Source organism: Columba livia, chromosome 2 (assembly GCF_036013475.1).
Source record: "Columba livia isolate bColLiv1 breed racing homer chromosome 2, bColLiv1.pat.W.v2, whole genome shotgun sequence".
Lineage (NCBI taxonomy): Eukaryota > Metazoa > Chordata > Aves > Columbiformes > Columbidae > Columba > Columba livia.
The window spans coordinates 65,109,001-65,128,838 of record NC_088603.1 but is presented as its reverse complement, the minus strand read 5'-3'; the positions used below and the strand labels follow the sequence as shown (position 1 = coordinate 65,128,838).

Below are 19,838 nucleotides of genomic sequence, written 5' to 3'. Positions count from 1 at the left end.
ATTTCTGCCCCTCCCCGTCCACACCTCAAAGAATTAAATCTTAACTTTCTTGGTTTAGTATCTGTGATCACAAGTCCTCCTCCTTTCCAGTTTGTTTGTTTGTATTTCCCCTGGTAGTGATAATGAAACATTCTGCATGTTTCATTTTTGCAGAGTAAATATAAAGTAAGACATCTACTTGTATTTTCAACAAGCTATGCCTGTAACCTTTATTAGGTTTCTCTTTTATCATTGTTTATATAGTCTATATGTCAGTGGTTGACTTGATTGCAGCTTTTCTCACATTCACACAAAATGCAAGTTACCCATCACTATGCATCTAACCATAAGTTTTCATGCTTCTAATGGAAGAAGTTTACATCAATTTCACTTGTTCATTTGACTTGTGGAGTATGATTTTAGTAGATAATCAGATGCCACCTGTGGGAACTATGGCTTTGTACTTGTTTTTGCTAGTATTTTTGATATGAGTCCGAGCACTATATTATTTTTGCTGTGAGGCTTGGCTTGACATTTCTAATTCACCATCCCTATGGACATCTATGTTAAGTAGCTGACTCCCCACTGCTGAATTTGCACAAATCTCTTGTTGATTTCAATGGAAGGAGTGTCAGATCTTTCTATTTTTAGTGCTACAGGAGGCTTTTAAGACTCCAGCTTGACAATAAGCATGGTAGTTTATACAATTAGTGAAAAACATTTTCAAACTGTCGCTTTCCCTGTTGTCTGCTTTGAATTAAAATTTTTGTTATTGCTGAATGCGCAACCCTTGTTCTTTTTAGATAATTTACAGTAAACACACGTCCTCTTAATTACATCATAGTCACTTAAACAGATTTGTAGAGCCATTAAAAAATCAATACGCAGCTTTTAGGTGATGAATTAATTAATGGAGTGTGAACGCTGAAAGTTTGCTTTATCCAGCATGCAGTATGTCTTTTCATAGCTTCAGCAGCAATAGAGGGAAGTGCAAAATTGCATGAAATTAATAGTTTAAAAATGCTTATGAAAGTGTATCACTTTCTGTCCGGCCTAGTGACCATTCTTGTAAACCTTTGTGTTTGTCCAGAAAAGTGTTGCAAATTGTTTTATATAAAAATATATGTACAATGTACACACAAATCAATTTCCCCATGCTTTAAGGCCGATGTGTTAATTTTCTCTTTCTGCTAAACCCCAGTTGAAATCGAGGTGAGTTTTATGTAAGGACTTAGTTTGTAAGGGTAACTTGATCAGCTTCTCAGCAAGAGAATGCGAACTCAAAGTAGTCTTAAAATGTTCAAATATGTAAGAACACAAATGAAGTGGCAAAAGAAATGTTTTCCTTCTTTTTTTTTTTTTTTTTTTCCCCCTGATCTTCCTGCATTGCTGTTAGATTTAGAAACAGAAAAAACAAATGTTCTCTTATTGTTTCTAGGGTGACTATGGATTGATTTCAAGCAGCTCTCAAGTATTTCATAGGGTCATTTATAAGTTTGTACTTGATTCTTTGTTCTAAATTGGGATGAGATAGAAAATGCTGAGACTGGTAATCAACTTTTTTTTTTTTTTCCTAAAACTATTCAGCATTGGCTAAGATGAATAGGCTACAAGATAGTACTAAATAAAAGCTATACAGCTGGCATTACACTGACTGGCTTGCAATTCTCAGGAGTCTAATTCTACATATTCCAAGTCCTACATGTGTAATAAAATCCTTGGCTCTCAAAATACCTATTCCTGAGTTGTGTTACTGTCCTCTATTCGTGCAGTGAACTCCTCCCCCAGCCTGTTCTTTTTTTTTTTGGTAAATGCAGCTTAAGTTTCATGTTCTTGATTTGTGGTGACACACAAGAAGCAGAAGAGATGGGATGATTGTTCATCGTAAGGAGAGTGTTCAACTGATCTGAGTAATATGCTAAATAGTTATACTAGGGGAAAAAAAAAAAAAAAAGCTGGAAATCCAGAAGCATTAACTATTTCTAAATTATGCCACTGAATTAGTTCAAAATCTAGTTTTGGTTCTGTACTCTGAAAATTCCACACTACCCAAATACACAGAACTGCTGAAAGTTAAATAGGAGTAGTAGCTATTTCAGCAGTCACTAAGATTCATTTGATATTTATCAGCTGGGATTAGTAAGCTGTGTAGTTCTTTAAATGTATGGCCTTGATGCACAGCGTATCTGCCCTTCAAAATGCTTTCATTGCTTAACTATTAACTGCAGTCTTCATTCTGTGTGTGTGTTTGTGGGGAGGTGGTTAACATAAATGTGAAATTAATTTAAAGTATTATTAAAAGGAATGTTCTGTTGTACCACTTGATTATATTTTGATAATACATTTAGCATATTCATACCGGTGTCAGAATTTCAACCAGGAACTTAAAAGCACCTGAACAGGTGTGTCTTTTATGCTGGGCTTCTTATAACTTGAAGTCCCTTGAGCAGAAGTGGGTCAACTGTGCTGTAAAAGGGGATTTTTTCACTCAGCTTTCAGGTGAGGGAACAAAACATACCAGCTTTGAAGTGTTCAGGCTTTCATTTATCTCTTGGAAGGCAGACCATGCTTTCTTCATTTGACTGGGGCTCGTGCTTGTACTGTATATACAAAAAAAAAATAGAAAATATCTGAACTGATTTTTTTTTTTTTTTTTTTAATGAGAAGTGATTGCAGAACTGGAGATGTGGCAGCATTATTTGATTTTAAAGCCATGCTGGTGGTTGGCACACTACATTGCATATGAAGTCTCTTCTCTGTACTACTGGCTGTGGTACATATCTGCTTCTTGTTATTTTATTCTTAACCTCACTCTTCTGTTTTCTGTTTAGAGATATTCTTCAGGACAGGCAGACCTGCTCAGCTGAAATGTGAATTGCCACATCCTGAGAACAGCATTTTCTGACATTCAAACTTATCATCAAATAAATCCTTTTTTTTTTTTTTTTCATATTTTGGATCAAATAGGAAACAAGACCACAAAATTAAAGAAAATACTTTGAGCTATTTAGTTCTGTATACAAATCAAGAAATCTTAAAAACATACTTTTATTTTTCTTTGTGGATGTTCAGTGCAATTTTTCACACTCAAAGTTTCAGCTAAGATTTTGTTTAAACTAGGCTTTAGAGTGCTTGTGGAAACATAACTAAACTGAACCAGATTAAATATTCAGCTTATGAAAAGTGTTTCAATCTCCCAAGCACTGTAACTTATCTCTTCTTGCTTCTCACTGATCAAAGACAGTGGAATAACGTCTCTTGCTCCTTCCATCAGTTTCTTCTGTTTTACCTTCTCTTTACACCAATTTTGAATGTCTTGTGATATTTAAGGTAATGTGTAATTGAGCCATAGCCTTCATCTCCAGGATAATTTTCATTCAAAGATCAGGAAAGAGAAGCCAACATGATTAAGGCTTCCTATCTGTGTCTATAACTAGGTGCCACCTGACAGATAATATTTTGTATGGAGAAACTTCCAATATTTTTCATTTGCAGTGTTTGCCTGTATTTACATGTTAATCTTTCTCTTTTTGCTGAATGAATCTCGATCTAGCTTGCTGCTTTCCATCTGCAAATTAATTTTTACCTGCAGCCTTACCTTCCTGCCTTCTTTTATACCGCCCTCTGTTTTCAGTGACCCATCGGCCCTCCCACAATACAACTTGCCGATAACTTCTCTACTTTAGTATCCCTCCTGCAGGTGCAAGTCTTTACAAACCCCATTTCAATCCCACTTTCACCCTAGTGTTTTATAGGAGGAAGATAAAAGATTATTTCAATTCTCAGCTTTTCTCACTAATATCTCTGAAACAATAACAAATATATTATGTCTTTTACATCAAAGTTCATGTGCATCACTCCTTATCAAAAAAGTATTGTTATCCGCAGAAGTAATAATAGCAGTGATCTTTCTAACCTGTGTTTTTGGAAAGTGTCTTTCCATATTTTATGAGGCATTTGTCTTCTTAATAATGCAGTAACATTTCTAGGAATACAAAAATCTTGAGAACAATCATTCAAAGCTTAAATACAATACAGTACAGAGCATTTATTCCTTCAGCTGCCTTGATTCTGCTGTGAATGGGGAAATAATGACAGGCCCATCGCCATGTAGGGAATTTCAGGAACGTGAAACTACACTCTGCAAAGCAGCAAAAGGTGATGCACATATCATTTCATTTAAAGATACATTCCGTTAGTTGACAGTCTGTTGTCATGGGCCCACATTTTTCTTAGACAGGCTTATTGTTTTGCAGAAATCTGTAACACAGATATTTTTAAAAGTATCCACAAAATTAATGATAATAACCAAATTCCTGTATTTCTGTGGTATAGTTGTTTACAGACATTTAATTAAGTTTAAAATAATAAACCAGATAAACAATAATATTTTTGTGTGACTCCTGTGTTATCAGTTACATTGGTCTGCTATTGCAGTGTTAGTCATTTTTGCAAGGCAGCTTTCAAAATGGCGTCATCAACTTCTGAGAGGAAGACTGGGAATTGTTCTGACACAGTTCTGTTCTGATCGTACTGACAGGATAAATTAAAAGATGAAGCCATTTCCAGCTCTCCAAATAGAGTTTGGAGTTCGATGCTTAACTAGTAAAGCAATCATTTGGTAATAGTTTTCAAAACTCTTCTTGCGTACAGTTCTACATTCTCTCAATGTGCAAGAGCTATTTCATGCTCAACATGCAAATTTATGAGTACTATTATTGCATATTTCGCATTTTTATACAGGAGAAGAGCCTCCGGGTTTTTGGTTATTTTTTTTCTTTTTTTTTCCTTCACCCTGGTATGTAGTCATTATACAGATGGAAGAATTTCAATGTAAGCATCTTTTAAAAAGTCCTGTAATTTTCATTTTACACCTCTTTTCACTGCAAGCACGTGGATTCCTATTTCTTTTTCAACTTCAAACTTACAAGCAAATGCTTCCTCAAAGCCAATGTAAAACTGGAGTCTTAATAAAAGAACTGGTAAGACTGGGATCCATGTCCCTGCATTCATTGAAGACAATGTTAACAAATGCCAAGTTCTCAGCACACTGGCTATATGCTATAATGGAAGCTTTTTTCCCATTGAATGTGTGGCAAATTTATCTGTTGAAGAGAAATGCACCTCGTGATTGAAACTTTAGCCTCACAGGCTGAGCAGGACTTCAGAATAAATTGAGCTCCTGAACATACATTTATTCTTTGCTTTGCGTGATGAAGTTGCTCCTAAATAAAACAAACAGGAACTAGTCTGACAGAAAGGAAACAATTTACAGTAACTTTTTCTGATAGTTACTTATGTACATGGCTATCTACTACAAATTGTCCCCTTGGAAGGACAGGTCACAGGGAAGAAGCAGAGCTTGACCCTGACATCCTCTGCTTGAACTTTCCCTGGCATGGTGCTGCAGACTTTAGCACAGAGCCATTTCCCATCCATCTCGTTCCCTCTTCAGCTGCCACCTTGCTGCTGTTCCAGCTGCAGAGAAGGCAGAGCAGGCAGCTGATGCTGTTTCTGCCCTGTGTCGGGGCAGGTGGGTGACACTGGGTGCCTCCTACACTGGTGAAGTGTTGCTAGCTGTTTGTCTAAATCAATAGTAGGAAGCAAGGCAGGAGAAGGCAAGAAATGAAGACAGAGGAGCAGAATATGTTACTGCTATTTATTTTTCTTCCCCCCCAATTGATATAATAAAGCTTGTATTTTAGTGTCAGAACAAAGGGCTCTTCTTTCTTTGATGTTTTCCATTGACATGTGACCATGTGCATTGTTTTCTGTGTTTCACATGGCTAAACAATTTTGTTTAGAAAATGAAAATCGTGGTTGTCCTATCTGGATTAAAACCCAGACTGAAACTTTCTTATTGTTTAGAAAACAGGAGAATCACTTAAAGATTCCCTCCCAGAGAGCCATGGAGATGGCATATCCACAGTTCATATCCATATCCATATCCTCAGTTCGATGGTCTGAGGAGAGCCAGTTGGTTTACCTGAATTTCCCACTGATGGAGGGATTGATGATGAAGAATATCCAAGAGAAGTTTTTTGAGATTACCAGCTGTCTTGGGCTCTCTGTAAAATAGGGTTGTCTGGCCTGGGGTGAGTATGACTGGCATACAAATAATGATGCACATTGCTTGCTATGTATGGATCTATTAGGATAACAGCAGCCTGGGGTGGGAACAACAAAACTGGTTAAGGATGCCTATTTCTAATATTTAGCAGTCCCTGAAGTTTAATACAATAACCTATGGGAAGCAAAAGAGTGTTTCAGTTCCACTTCTGTTTCCCATACATAATGGCCAGACTGATTTTTTTATTGTGCCAAAACCTGTTTGTTTATGCTAAATATTTTCTATGTAGGTGAAAACACAGGAAGTGTCTTATCTCATCTGCTGGGTGTTTGCAACTTTAATTGTACAAGAGGCTCTCAATATTTAGTCTTTATACTTTATTACAACCCTTTATTTCACGACACACCTCAATGTTTCCATTTCTTCTGTAGTTCTAAAATAAAACAATGTCTTTGATACTGCTGGGTGCCATTGTTTACAGCTTTGGTCAATACCAATTTTATGTCCCTGTGGTTAGTTAGCTTGTAACTCTTTTCACATCTTTTTCTGCTTTGGTGGCAGTTGCTTTCTGATCCCCTCTGTACTCTGCTTTGATGTAAGTTATTTGCTGTCAGATTACGTGCATAACAGTTTTAAGAACAATGGCAAGCTCAATTTTTCTACTTGCCTTTCATCACAGGTGGCCTGTCTGCTGGTCTCCGAGTTCTGATTAAGAGCAGTAGATAAAAATACCCCTAAAATTATTTAATATAATTATACTAAACTAGTGGAGATCATTATCTACTTCATTCTGGCCACATAATATCCTGGTGACTGTATGGCATAATAAACAAATAAAACATGCATATTTTTCAGGTGGCCCATAAAGACATGCTTCCTGGGAAAACACTCAGTCTTTCTATTTGAAATGGAAATTGAAAACTTCTTTTGTTTGGTTTTGGTGGGGTTTTTTTGTTCTTTTCCTCACCATCTCTCCCTCTTCTTCCTCCACTGTTCCTCTATTTTGAATTTTTTATTCTTTTGTCTACCACCAGGACTGGAGAAAGTATGGCTGGGTTTGACCTTCAGCTAATGTGGAAAGACCTGTGTCAGAACACAGAGTGGGAAAGTCTGCTCTAGTAGGTTTTAACACTTCGTAGTTGCCAAGATGGGTGTAGTAGCAGAAATAATTACAACAACAAAAATGGGTCTGCCCATCCTGCTGTTTCCCCAGCTTACTGTGCAGTTAGCGCTTTCTTCACAGGACATCTGTAAAGCTAGAGCTGAGTGGTGTCATCCTTCCCACCCTGCTCTGTACCTGCTCATCTATCCTACTTTTCCCCTTTGAGATTACCTTGCATTTTTAATCAGTGCCAATCGATTCCAGATTAAATGTGGCTGTGATGCTCAAGTTAAACAAGCAGTTAAGGGTAGACTGTGTTTGAGCTTTCTGTATGGATTTCACTGTCACAATCACTTGAAACAAGGACTATTGGATTCTTACCTGAAAAATGAGACTCGGGAAACAGACTTGGAAAGAACTGTGGTCAGGAATGGATTGTCTGATGAATTAAAAATCCAATTGCTTGGTAAATTAAAGCCACAATTGGACCAGGTAATGAATGGAGGTGTCTATGTTGAGACACTGATAAACACATTTTTTGCCTCTCAGCTGGTCATTTGTGAAAGGAAACAAGGAATTAAGTCATGTGGTCAGAACCCTCTTCAGTAGTTTTACGTCGCTTCATTAATTTCCATGCCTAGCCTTTGTGTAAAAATTTATGTGCAAATCCATTTGCTTTAGTGGCAAAGAAATTCATATCTCATACATTTGTGTGTGTGTGTGTGTGCTATAACTCACAGGCCATGAAACTTGAAAAATTTTCTTTGAACCAAAACTTCATATTTAATCCTAAATTTAATATTATGTGCGTTGTCATGCCAGCAGTATCTCAAACTCTATTTTAAAGGAAATTTCACATTATATATTTTTACAGCCCTTCTAATTTTGTGGCAGGGATTTATGACATTCTCAGAACTTGAGCCATCTTCACTTCCATCACAAGAAAAATACAACAAGTGGGAAATCCTAATATTTCCATTCATCTCTTCTGATGAGCAGCCAGAGTCAGATACTATTGCACTGACTTTAATAACACATTTATTCTGTAAAACACTTGTTACATAGAGTCATACTTTTGTGGTGTGGATCGCCAGTTCTTCAGCTTGTGTTCTCTGTGATTCTGCTACAAATAAAACTTCATGTTGTAAGGGTAGCTTTTACGTATTTTTATATATTGCCCCAACAAAACCATGGGGAAGTGGCATAAAATCTCTCTCTGCTATCTTCTGTATGAATAGTGGCTTATGCCTTTTTCTCCACTTTTGTACTGCACATTGAACTTCTACAGATACTGTTGATGAGCTGTCTTTCGTCTCTGATGCACCTTGGAGTTTATATTTAGCATTTCTGCACGTAATCATATCCTGTTCCTTGCCATCCTTGAACACCCACCACAAACTTCCTCTGTCTTTTTTTACTGTCACATTCCGTCAAACAACTGCTAGCTATTTTAGACATTTTTAAATTTTAGTTTTGTACAACCTGACAATGCTCCTGGATGGTGAGTTGACCCTGCTTGGACACCAGGTGCCCACCAGGTGCCCACTCTATCACTCCCCTCCTCAACTGGACAGGGAGGACAAAATACAAGGAAAGGATCATGGCCTGAGTTAAAGACAGGGATATCACTCACTAATTACTGTCATGGCCAAAACAGACTCAACTTGGGAAAATTAATTTATTACCAATCAAAATCAGATTAGGGTAATCAGAAATAAAAACAATTCTTAAAACACCTTCTCCTCACCCCTACCTGCTTCCCTGGCTCAACTTCACTCCCGATTTTCTCTGCCTCCTCCCTCACAGAGACATGGGGAGATGGAGAATGGGGTTACAGCCAGTTTGTCACACACCATTTCTGCTGCTCCTTCCTCCTTAGGGGAAGGATTCCTCACACTCTTCTTCTGCTCCAGTGTGGGGTCACTCCCACAAGAGACAGTCCTCCATGAACTTCTCCAATGTGAGTCCTTCCCACAGGCTGTAGTTTTTCACAATCTGCTCCAGTGTGGTCTCCCCCATGGAGTCACAAGTCCTGCCAGCAAACTTGCACCAGCCTGGGCTCCTCTCTCCACAGGGCTGCAGGTCCTACCAGGAGCCTGCTCCATCATGGGCTTCTCAAGGGCTCACAGCCTCCGTTGCATACTCACTTGCTCTGGTATGGGGTCCCCCACAGTGTACAGGTGGCCATCTGCTCCACTGGGGAACTCCATGGGCTGCAGGTGGGCAACCTGCCTCACCATGGTCTGCACTGTGGGCTGCAGGGGAATCTCTGCTCCAGCAACTGGAACACCTCTTCCCTCTCCTTCTTCACTGACCTTGGTTTCTTCAGGGTTGTTTCTCTCACATAGTGTCACTCTCCTGGCTGCTGCTGGTGTTGTGCAGCCATGTCTGCCCTCTCCCCCATCCCCACCTTCTTAAATATGTTATCCCGGAGATGCTACCACTGCTGCTGATGGACTTGGCCCTGGCCAACAGAAGGTCCATCTTGGAGCCAGGTGGCATTGGCTCTATCAGACATGGGGGAAGCTTCTAGCATCTTCTCACAGAAACCGCCCCTGTAGTCTCCTCACAACCAAAACGTTGTCACACAAACACAATACACTCCTGTTTGCTCTGTTTCCCATTAAAGTGTTGTCACAGGGCTGGTTTGATTTTTTCTTATTTTAAATTCTGATCCTCAATGAAGCAAATCCTGCCTCTGTGTTCTACCACTTTCCTGGTGGTAGATCTGTCTCCCCAGCTCTCCAGAGGGACACTAGAGTTATGGACATAGAGTGGATTTGCAATGCATAGGAAAAGCTAGGAGATGCCTGGTGCTACTACAGGTAAGGGAAAATATTCAGACATCCAACCGAAAAACTGCAGAAGCACATCCTATCCTTCCATACTGAGGAGCTGATAGCTATGATATGAAGACTAGCTTAACTGAATGTCCAATTAAGTATGCTATTGAGAGAAAAATATTTTGGTAATTGTCAGAAGGTAGAAAACTTAACAGTCTTACTCAGTGTTTATTGCTGTTGTGATCTACTTCTGTCGAGACTTTAAAATATTTGATATTGTCCCAGGACTCTTTCAGATGAGTACCTGTTTCCTTGCAAGGACTGTCCAGTGCCCTTCTGCATTAGCTTCAATACAGTTTAACTGAGTAGCTACATTCAGCTGCGCTGCTTGACTGCTTAACCAAGACTTGAAGATAGGAAGAGTAACAGAGCACTAGTGTTTTCAGAAGTTTTCTCTGGTAGTGAGGGAGCTGGCATATTTTCCTTCAAATTTGTCCATGATTTTAAAAAATGGGTTACCTTAATGAGAAGTCCAGTCCCTGCAGCACTGACATCACTAAAAGTTATCTGAGTGGACCAAGTAGTTAATATTTTTTTTCTCCGAAGCTACCTCATCTTGTGTTTCACTGCTTTCCTGATTTTCCCAAATGTCATGTTATTCAGCTTTTTTCACAGCTCTGGCCGATTCATCAGCACAGTCATTATCCAACCTCTCCAGCTGATCTACTTAACACCTCATTAAAAAAATATGTTCGGCTCATCTCCTCTCACTGCTCTTTGCTTGTCAACAAGTCCTGTTTTTTCTTCTTTTACATGCAGTCCTTTTGACACTTAATATTTGTCAATCATTAGTTTTTACCCTCTGGTGCAGTTTTCTCATGCTGCTCATACTAACCATAATTTCATCCATATTATATACCACTGCCTTTTAAGCTTACCCGATGTATCCATATAAGGAATTTTTTTGTTCTTGTTTATCCTTGAGCTTGAATGCTAAAGCCAAGGCATAATAGCATATTCAAATATATATTATGCCATTTTTTAAAAAATATGTATTTTTTATAAATATATTGTTATTGCTTTTTTTTTTTGTAGTTGTCAGAAACTTTTTGGTTGAACTTTTCTGTAGAAATTATTTTCTTACTTGGCTAGGTGATTTAATATTTCTTTCAATAATCCACAATTATTTCTGAAAGAAACTTGTTAAAAATAATCTCGCAAATAAAGACAGTGGAGACTGTTTTGTTTATTTGTTTTTTACTGTGAAGCAGTTAAAAATGGAAAGTTAGTGGACAACTTTTCTAATTTTTTTCCTCAACAGAAAACAATTAGTATTCAGTGATATGGGACATGTCATCCTTACCTAAGGGTAAATACTGACTTGGTAAAGCTGACCGTTGTGTGTTTGAGTAGTCAGAAAAATAGCAGTAATATTTGTGGCTGTCACAGGAACATGACACCAATAAAGTTTCTGGGAAACTAGAATTTCCTGGTATCTGACAATGTTCAATTCCTCCCCATCCCCCAAATACCATATTGTTTTGTGAAGAGTTCAGGATAAATTTTCTTTTGGCACATTGTCCATGTGAAGATTACAAGGACATAGCGAACAAAACTGAGCATTGCAGGCCTAGATAAAGAAAACCATAAAACCCCCAAAATATTTCAAAGCCTTTTCAAAGAGGTACAGGACTTCAATGAGCTTGATATTCTGGTGGCTTCTTTGGTTCCTCCAGCACTTGGTATAGCAAAGTATTTTTATGCAGGCAGCTTGCTTTCCAAGGAGATACATCCAACCTTTCTGCATTCAATGAGCAGAAATCTTAAAGCTGTGAGGTTCTAGACACAGACTACAGTCCTGGATCAAACTGTTGAATTCTTAGGAAAATTTTCCTGCAGAATCAGCTTAGGTGAGCTCAGTTATAATGGGCGTAGAGCGGTTCTCATGCTGATGTTGCTGTGAACCTCAGTTTTAAGTCCAGGCCTATAATAACCCCATTAGTTTGAGCAAGACAGAGCTTATTTTGAGCATACACAGAATGAGAAATGAGGAGGAGAAAATACCATAGTACACTCCTTACTCCTGCCTTTTCCTTTTTCGATCTGAATTTTAGCTAGAACTGAAATGCTGATCTTCATTTTCAATGCTCTAGAGGAAGGACAACACAGACAGTCTCACCCCAAGGAATATGTTCTTTCATTATTTTCTGTTCTATAGTCCGTTACCTGTTCTGGTCCTGAGCAGGAAAACATCTAGAAAAGGAGGAAGTCCCCCAGCAGAGGGTGCTTGGAAGAAAAAAATTATCTCCTCATAGTTAAACCATCATGCTTGGAATCCACTATGAGATCTCTACAGTGTCTGAAAGCAGAATATGGTAATATGATTATAAAATGAGTATGCCTCGAAATAATTCCGTGTCATATTTAAAAAGTGAAGAATAATGAAAAAGGTGAATGGGAGTGATGGGGACAATATTCTGACTACATCCATCACTTCCTAGCTGTACCTGTCTGTTTATGCATGCCATCAATGTTGTAACAGCAACTGTCTTCAGAGGAGCTGTGCATAATGAATCCTTTAAGTTGACAATCTGTTGAAGGCAACTGTTTGTTTCTCTTTCTTATTTAAAAAAAAAATGCACTTAAGATGGCTGATGACTCGACTCATGCTCAGAGGACTGTTAGGTGCAGCAGCATGAACAGTTCATTGCTAAAACTATGCTAGGGCTGTGAAAAAGAAGAGGAAAAAGTATTAGCAAAGCAAATGTCTTGAGGGCTGAATTTTTTTTTCCTTCTGTGCTTTGCTCAAGAGTGGGAGCTACAAAGCTCTAGATTGCTGCCGTCCTCATTGCCATCACCTCACTGCGATAGCTCCCATTTTTCATGGGAGAGCAGCTGAGGTTGCTTCCATGTACTTTGTGCAAGGAACCCTAAGATTTGTCCCCTACAGCCCTCTGGACTGTAACCTGTAGCATATGGATTAGGGAAACATTCCATTCCATCTACATGAGATACAGATTTGACTTTGAGTTGTCCTTGTGTTTTCTAGTGCAATATTATGTATATCATGAGCAAGACTTTAAAGCAGCCTTATAGCATAAGATGAAACAACTTTTTGCCCTCCTTTTTTTCTGTTTTCTTTTTTTTTTTTTTAAATCAGATTTAAAAGAAAAAAAAAAAAAAAAGAGGACCAAACATCTGCTGGATTGTGAAAAGCTTCAAACACATTTCTAGATGACTGAAGACTAACATCTTTCTCTGGAAACCGGCTGTAATCCAAATATAGCACAAAAATGAAATGTCCTCCACATCAAACTGTCTTGTAATACCCGGTGTGTTGCATGCAATGTTGTTTTTCACCCTCAGTATTCTGATCAATCAATGGATTCCTAGGAAGCCATGGTGACAAAGGACAGTATCTTTCCTTCAGATAATTGATGCTGAATAGAATGCATGAAACATCGGCTAAATTTGTGCATCTTCCATTCAGTGCTGGGCACTTTTGAGCTCTGTCTTTCTTAAGCTTCAGCTTAATAACAGATTTGCAGGACCGATGCAGAAAATGCTTTGCAATCCAAAGGAAATGTTCCTGAACTACAACTGTTTTATTGGTCATGAGAAAGTTAGGGAAGATCTTGAGCTCCTTAATGGAAAAACTGTTATATTTTGATTTTACAATTTATAGCACAGAGGGTTTCTTGTGCTCTTTTTGATGGGATGATTTGGAATACTTAATGAAATTAGTGGAGCTATGAACAAGAAGTGTGATTTTTTTTTTTTTTTTAAACCTACCAAACTTCTAATTTGGTCAATTAAATGAAATAGCTGATGGAGAACATGCAAGCATATTTTGACAGCAACAACAAAAGAGAGAATTTCATAGTACTTACTAAAGCTTTCTGAACTGTTAGTTTTCCTAGAGCTGTTTAAGTTCCACAGAGGCACTGTTTCTTCCATTTTGGCCACATCTACTTGGCTTTTCAGCAGCCATGTACTATCCTATATCTGTTTCACCTACCTACATTATGCTCTACCCTTTCATTGCATTAAAACCCATATGAAATATTCATTAAAAGAATGTGGAAAACAGACACAAGCACTTCTTAAAGCAAATGGAATTCTACTACCTCATCTGGAATATATGGTCATATTAATCTTTTACTCCTTCAGATACATCCCTGCATCTCACTGAATCTGAAAGAACAGGATTACGCTTCACTTTTAAAATCTAACAAATAACTTGTCTTTGAAACAATTGATTATGATTTTTTTTTTTTTCTTCTTAAAATGTAGTCTTCCTAGGGAAAAAGAATAAAAGGTCTCAGGCTGGAAGTCCAGAGCATCCACAGAGAAAATGTACAAAAGGTGGACTAGCATGCTGACACTGTTAATATTTTAGAAAGGTGGAAGTATTATAAAGGGAACTATCAGAAGTTAATACAACAGGTGTAGTTACCCCTGCATGACATTCTTAGTGTAAGAAGTTCTGATGTATTATCTTTCAAAATGCAAGTCTTGGTTCCATTATCTGCCTTGGTAGTGGAAATGGGTTCTTTTAAAATTAAATATAATTTATTCTTGAACTAAGCCCCCTCTAGCTGGTTCTAGCCCCCTCTTGAAGCTTCTACATTATTTGGCTGAACAGAATGTTAAGATCTTTCTTTTACTGCAGGTCCAGACCAGCACATTTATTTGTTTTGCATAACAGCTAAACAGGCTTACCAGCATGAGTCTGGGAGCAGTATTCAGTATTTTCAAGTGTGCCTGTTTTATTCCTGTGTCATGTCTAATCAACATTGGTGTCCTTGTGGCAGCACCTTTAGAACCTCACACTCTGGATTTAATGTGGGTGAAAAGTGACTTGGTGTTGACTGTTTTTATGGTGTACATATATTCTGTGTTTCCCTTAGCACATAGGACAATCCAGATAAAATACTTCGCCTCACTAGGTGTGCAGTGTTGTACCTAGTGGTAGAACAGACAGCATTTCCTTTCCTGGGCTGCGCAGCAATTACAATATAACTTTGCCTTGGAGAATTTTGTCACTTAGGGCTAAGACTTTCCAGTGCTGTGCTAGATGTGTTTAAATCCCTCAGTAGCTGATTGGGTGTGTGTACATCTAATTTGCTTTTACTAGTGCAGTGGAAAACTATGTTTTTCACTTTCTTATAAAGCCATGGACAAGTTAATGTAGCATATTTCTTCTTGTCAGTTATTTACAGTTTATAATTTAAATTATAGTTTTTCCATTTGAGAAAGAAATTCAGTAAGTGCTGCTCATACCAGGAGTAGTTGGGCTTATTAGAAACCATCCCACAGTGAGAAAGAAGGATAAAATATACACTTTCTATCAAGAAGTATTAGTATAGCAAAAGAAGTGACAGTATCCAGTGAAGTATCTACTGAATGAATAGATTGATTTTTATAGTTGTCTTACTATTAGATTGCAAAATTGATGTTTAATGACACACGATTGTCTGGTTGCACTCATAGACCTTATGCTTATAAACTGCAATATTCAACATCACAGTTTATTGCATTAAGCTGAACAGGCTGCCCAGGGGGGTTGTGGAGTCTTCTTCTCTGGAGACATTCAAAAGCTGCCTGGACATGTTCCTGTGTAACCTCATCTAGGAGTTCCTGCTCCGGCAGGGGGATTGGACTAGATGATCTTTTGAGGTCCCTTCCAGTCCCTAACATTCTGTGATTCTGAGCTGAAAGACTTTCATTCTTTTCTTTATTTTTAAAATAGAAATCTCATTTTTTCTGGTTGGAATAATAAATCCAGCTTTGATATTTCTTATCTGCACTACTGGTTTTAATGTTCAGGTGGGTGATTTTTAATGTTTTTTTTTTAAAATGTTTTAATGTTCAGGAAGGTGTCCAGGCAGCTTTTGAATGTCTCCAGAGCAGGAGACTCCACAACCCCCCTGGGCAGCCTGTTCCAGTGTTCTGTCACCCTCACCGTGAAGAAGTTTCTTCTCATATTTAAGTGGAACCTCTTGTGTTCCAGTTTGTACCCATTGCCCCTTGTCTTATCATTGGTTGTCACCTATAAGAGCCTGGCTCCATCCTTGTGAGATATTTACTAAGCACCAGGTCAGCAGCAAAAGGAGTAGCAAGTATTACAGAATTACCCATGCAAGCCAAGAGACAATCACTGAAGTTTATTTTAACATTCAAAAACATCCTGTAACATCACTTCTGGGACAAGACATTCTGTAATTCATTGCTAGATGCAAGTGAATACTATACAATCAGTGCTTGTGCATGTGTGCACGTGTACTTTAATTTTCTTATGGTACAAAAGCTATTAATTAGTATTACTATATACGACATGGTTGTTGAGAGGTGCAGGTTAAGGTGCAGGCCCTGGATAATCTCAAAATGCTTTTGTATTTGATATTATGAACACTTCTGAGTAGAATGTAGGCTGATCTGCATGCTGAAGGTTAAGTGATCTTAAATTATTTACCTGTATTATTCAGCCTGGAAAGCTGAATATCCTACTGAGTTTAATCCTATAGTTAACAACCTCCCCATCTCTCCAAAAAACCTCCCACATGTCTGGAGAGAAAGTTTGGGGAATGCCACAGATGCCAAATACATTCTGCTAACATTCATGTTGCTTTCTGAGTCTGGTAGGGCCTGTCTGAGTAGACAGAGGTATGGACGTTCTGGAAAGCTAAGTTTCTGAGAGAAGAAGCGATGCCTTGTTGTGGAGGATGATCCTTTCCTTCTATAAGCTCTTCCTTCAGCCAGCTCCTGGTACTCTGGTTCTGATGGGGCTGGATCTGTGAGCAATGAAATGCTACAGTATGACCGACACTTTCAGCAGGGTAACTTATGTTACCCGCCCATGTGCTGTGTCTACCTCACACCCTGCAGCTGGTCCTCCTTGCCTCATCCCACCTTCATGTCCTCCTGGAGGGGGACAGAGCAAGTGACCTTGTGCTGGTGCTGCCTTTCTTGTGCTCGTTGCAATTACTTGATACCAGGCTAATCTCCACAGCTCTCTAACAGCAGCATAATCCATAGAATTATAGTAATTCCTGTATCCCAAGTCTTATATTCTTCTTTCATATAGCTTTAAGTACTCATTGTTCAACATGTCATCTTTTAAAAAGTAAGTAACCAGATCAGACAGGGTAAACACTCATTATGTGGGTGCATATGGGGTTTGGGGAATAAGCAACAACCATGAGTATCAAGAAATGACGCTGGAGAATCCTACTATAAGATGCATCTCTTCCAGAAGCCTTGTGTACCCTAAGGCATCCTAGTTGCTATCCAGAAGAAAGTTCAGAGCCTCTGTGGTTCTGTTTTCTGAGCTCATGAAAAATGATGAGAATATATTTCTGGAATCTTAACATCTCACCTGCTCTGTGGAAAAAAGAAAAAACAAACCAAAACAAAACACCACCACCAACAATAAAAACAACCTTAGAAGTAGATGCTTCTCAGGACAAATGAGATCATTGCAGTGCCTCACAGCTGCAGGACATGAGTTGATAAACTAATCTTAGCAAGGGCAGGCTTTCCATTTACTGCTGAAACTCCAAACTTCAAAGTGGATATAGTGGGTTATGCTGAAGGACAGCAAATAATTTGTGAGCCAATGTACACTGCTTGTGCTGTCTGTCGGATGTCTGAAAGCATTAAAGATGCATGATCTTTTAACAACGAGCTACAGCAGTAGCAACATTAAGCTCCAGAATCAGCAAGCAATAGTTTATAGGTTAGTGTTTTGAAATATTTATTTTGTCTGATTTTAAAATGTTTAGTCTGGAACATTTTAAATGATACTTTCCCACTGTATGTATTTGGCTTGTGGAGCCTGTCTCTCTGACTCTTGAAAAGTATGGACTACAAGTTATTGTGTTTTATTATTTAGAAAACCAGTTTGTGGCTGAAGCCTAATGTAAAAATCTATGTGTCCTTTTGAGAATGTCAGGGTCAAAGTGCAAAGTCAAAAAAAGGGAAAATGAGATAATAGGAATCTTGTGAGATTTCTCTGGTGGGAACAGAGACCTTTGAAGGCAAACACAGTGGAAATTTATAAACTAGTGTCCAAACGCATGCACCAACAGAAGAAAATCCTCTGCAATCTATGATGATTGAATTCTAAAATGAAAATATAGACTAATAAAACAATAAAACAGCAATCTCTTGATTGCTTAATTGCCTTGACCTTTTTTTTTTTTTTTTTTTTTGTGAATGATGGGAGTTTAAAAGTCAGTTTTTAATATTTTAGTGAGGATTTACTGTTTCAAAAAATTCCTCCCACTTCACAAGGAAACTGAGTCAACAGGCATATATGTTTATCTTAAAACCCCAAGCTGAGTCAAATAACAGATTTAGGACAGAACTATTAATTCAGATTGAGTTCACATTTACAGGTTGGTAGCTATCAGACTTTTGCTTTCACCTTTCTTTAATACACCACTTTGGCTACACTTTGACTCCCACCATCTGTATCCCCTTCTGACACATTGTCACTGTACAGGAAAGAGCCGGGATGTCTTCTGCAAAGCACATCAGTTGTTGGCCAGTTTTTGAAAGCATAGCAAAGAAACTAGATTGTAAGCAACAGAAATGGCAGGAATCAAGTTAAAAGGAGCATAGATATATGACAGTAAAATACATGGAAATTGAACCATTAAAGCTACCTGCTTTGATGAGACCTGGATGTATAGATATATACATGAGGTATAAATATATACATCCATGTATATACTTGACAACTGGATAGTGAGTAATATGGAATGGGAATTAAACGTTTCAATATATGGGGATGGATTCTTAATTCAATTATATCCACTTCAATAGGAATGGGAGAAAGTTCCTGATTAAATACCATCAGCTGGAGAAAAAGTTTTTCTGTGGCCCACTTTTCCCTTTTGTGCTTTCCACACCTGCTTGCTTTTCTCTGAACATTTTTTGCCTTCCTTTCTTTTCCTGTTAATGGCTAGCTCTGTTTTTACCCATAAATGAAAGTTACATCTGTTGAAGTGAGAGCAAAGATTTAATCTGTTCTCAGGGGGTAAGTTACGCCGCTCGTGGCACTTGATTTTAAAAATATTTAATTGTTTCTCTTCTAGAGATCCTAATGCAAACTCATGAAGGTACATCACAACAAAACTTACACTGATGACAGACCTGCTCTAGTTCAAAACTGTGTCCAGCTACAACCAGTTCTCATGCATATTTGTTTTTCAAAATTAAGATGGCCTTCACTGGTATTTTCAGTACTCTTGAGACATGATGACATTTAATCGTGAAAAAAGCCTTAGACACAGTATGGGAAACTGCTTTATTTTCTCTCACCATTTCCCTGCAATTATGATATAAGTGAAACCAGATAGAATATAAAATAAAATCCACTCAACTAAAATATTTACAGCCTTCATATACACATATTCTCCCACATTCTGGTAAAAGTCTCTTTCTGTCCATTCTCTCCCTTCTTTATTATGACCTTTAGAGTCAATCATATGTCTGAAGGCTTTTCTTTATTATTTCTTTGCAGGCAAATAGAAAAGTAACTGCATTATTTCAAGCAACTTCTTATGCTCAATAGGTAGTGACTGGTGTATGAAAGAAGGGAATGAGTGAATACTGTGCTTGAACTGGAAGAAGACTTCACGTCAAAAACATATCTGTGGTTTAGTCATCAGCTTCTGACAATCTGTTTGGACTAGGAGATACAGAATAAGTTGGAGTTGTACCCCTACGGTGGTACTTTTGTAGTTTCCCAGTGTAGTGAATCTGCCACGTTCCCTGTTGGGTCCCTGCGGAGAGTGTCCCAGGTCACACCAGCAGTGCTTTGCCAGAAGACCTGGAAGTCCTTCACATTCACAGCTGAGAGAAAAAAAGAAACAAACTGGTTGCATGGGAATATTTT

General features: G+C 38.2%; 1 long non-coding RNA gene across 1 annotated transcript in view; it reads left to right on the top strand.

Annotated features, from left to right (window-relative positions):
• LOC110361243 (uncharacterized) overlaps positions 1-19,838 on the top strand; it is a 51,829-nt gene that overhangs the window by 3,986 nt on the left and 28,005 nt on the right. The gene's annotated exons all lie outside the window — the stretch shown is intronic.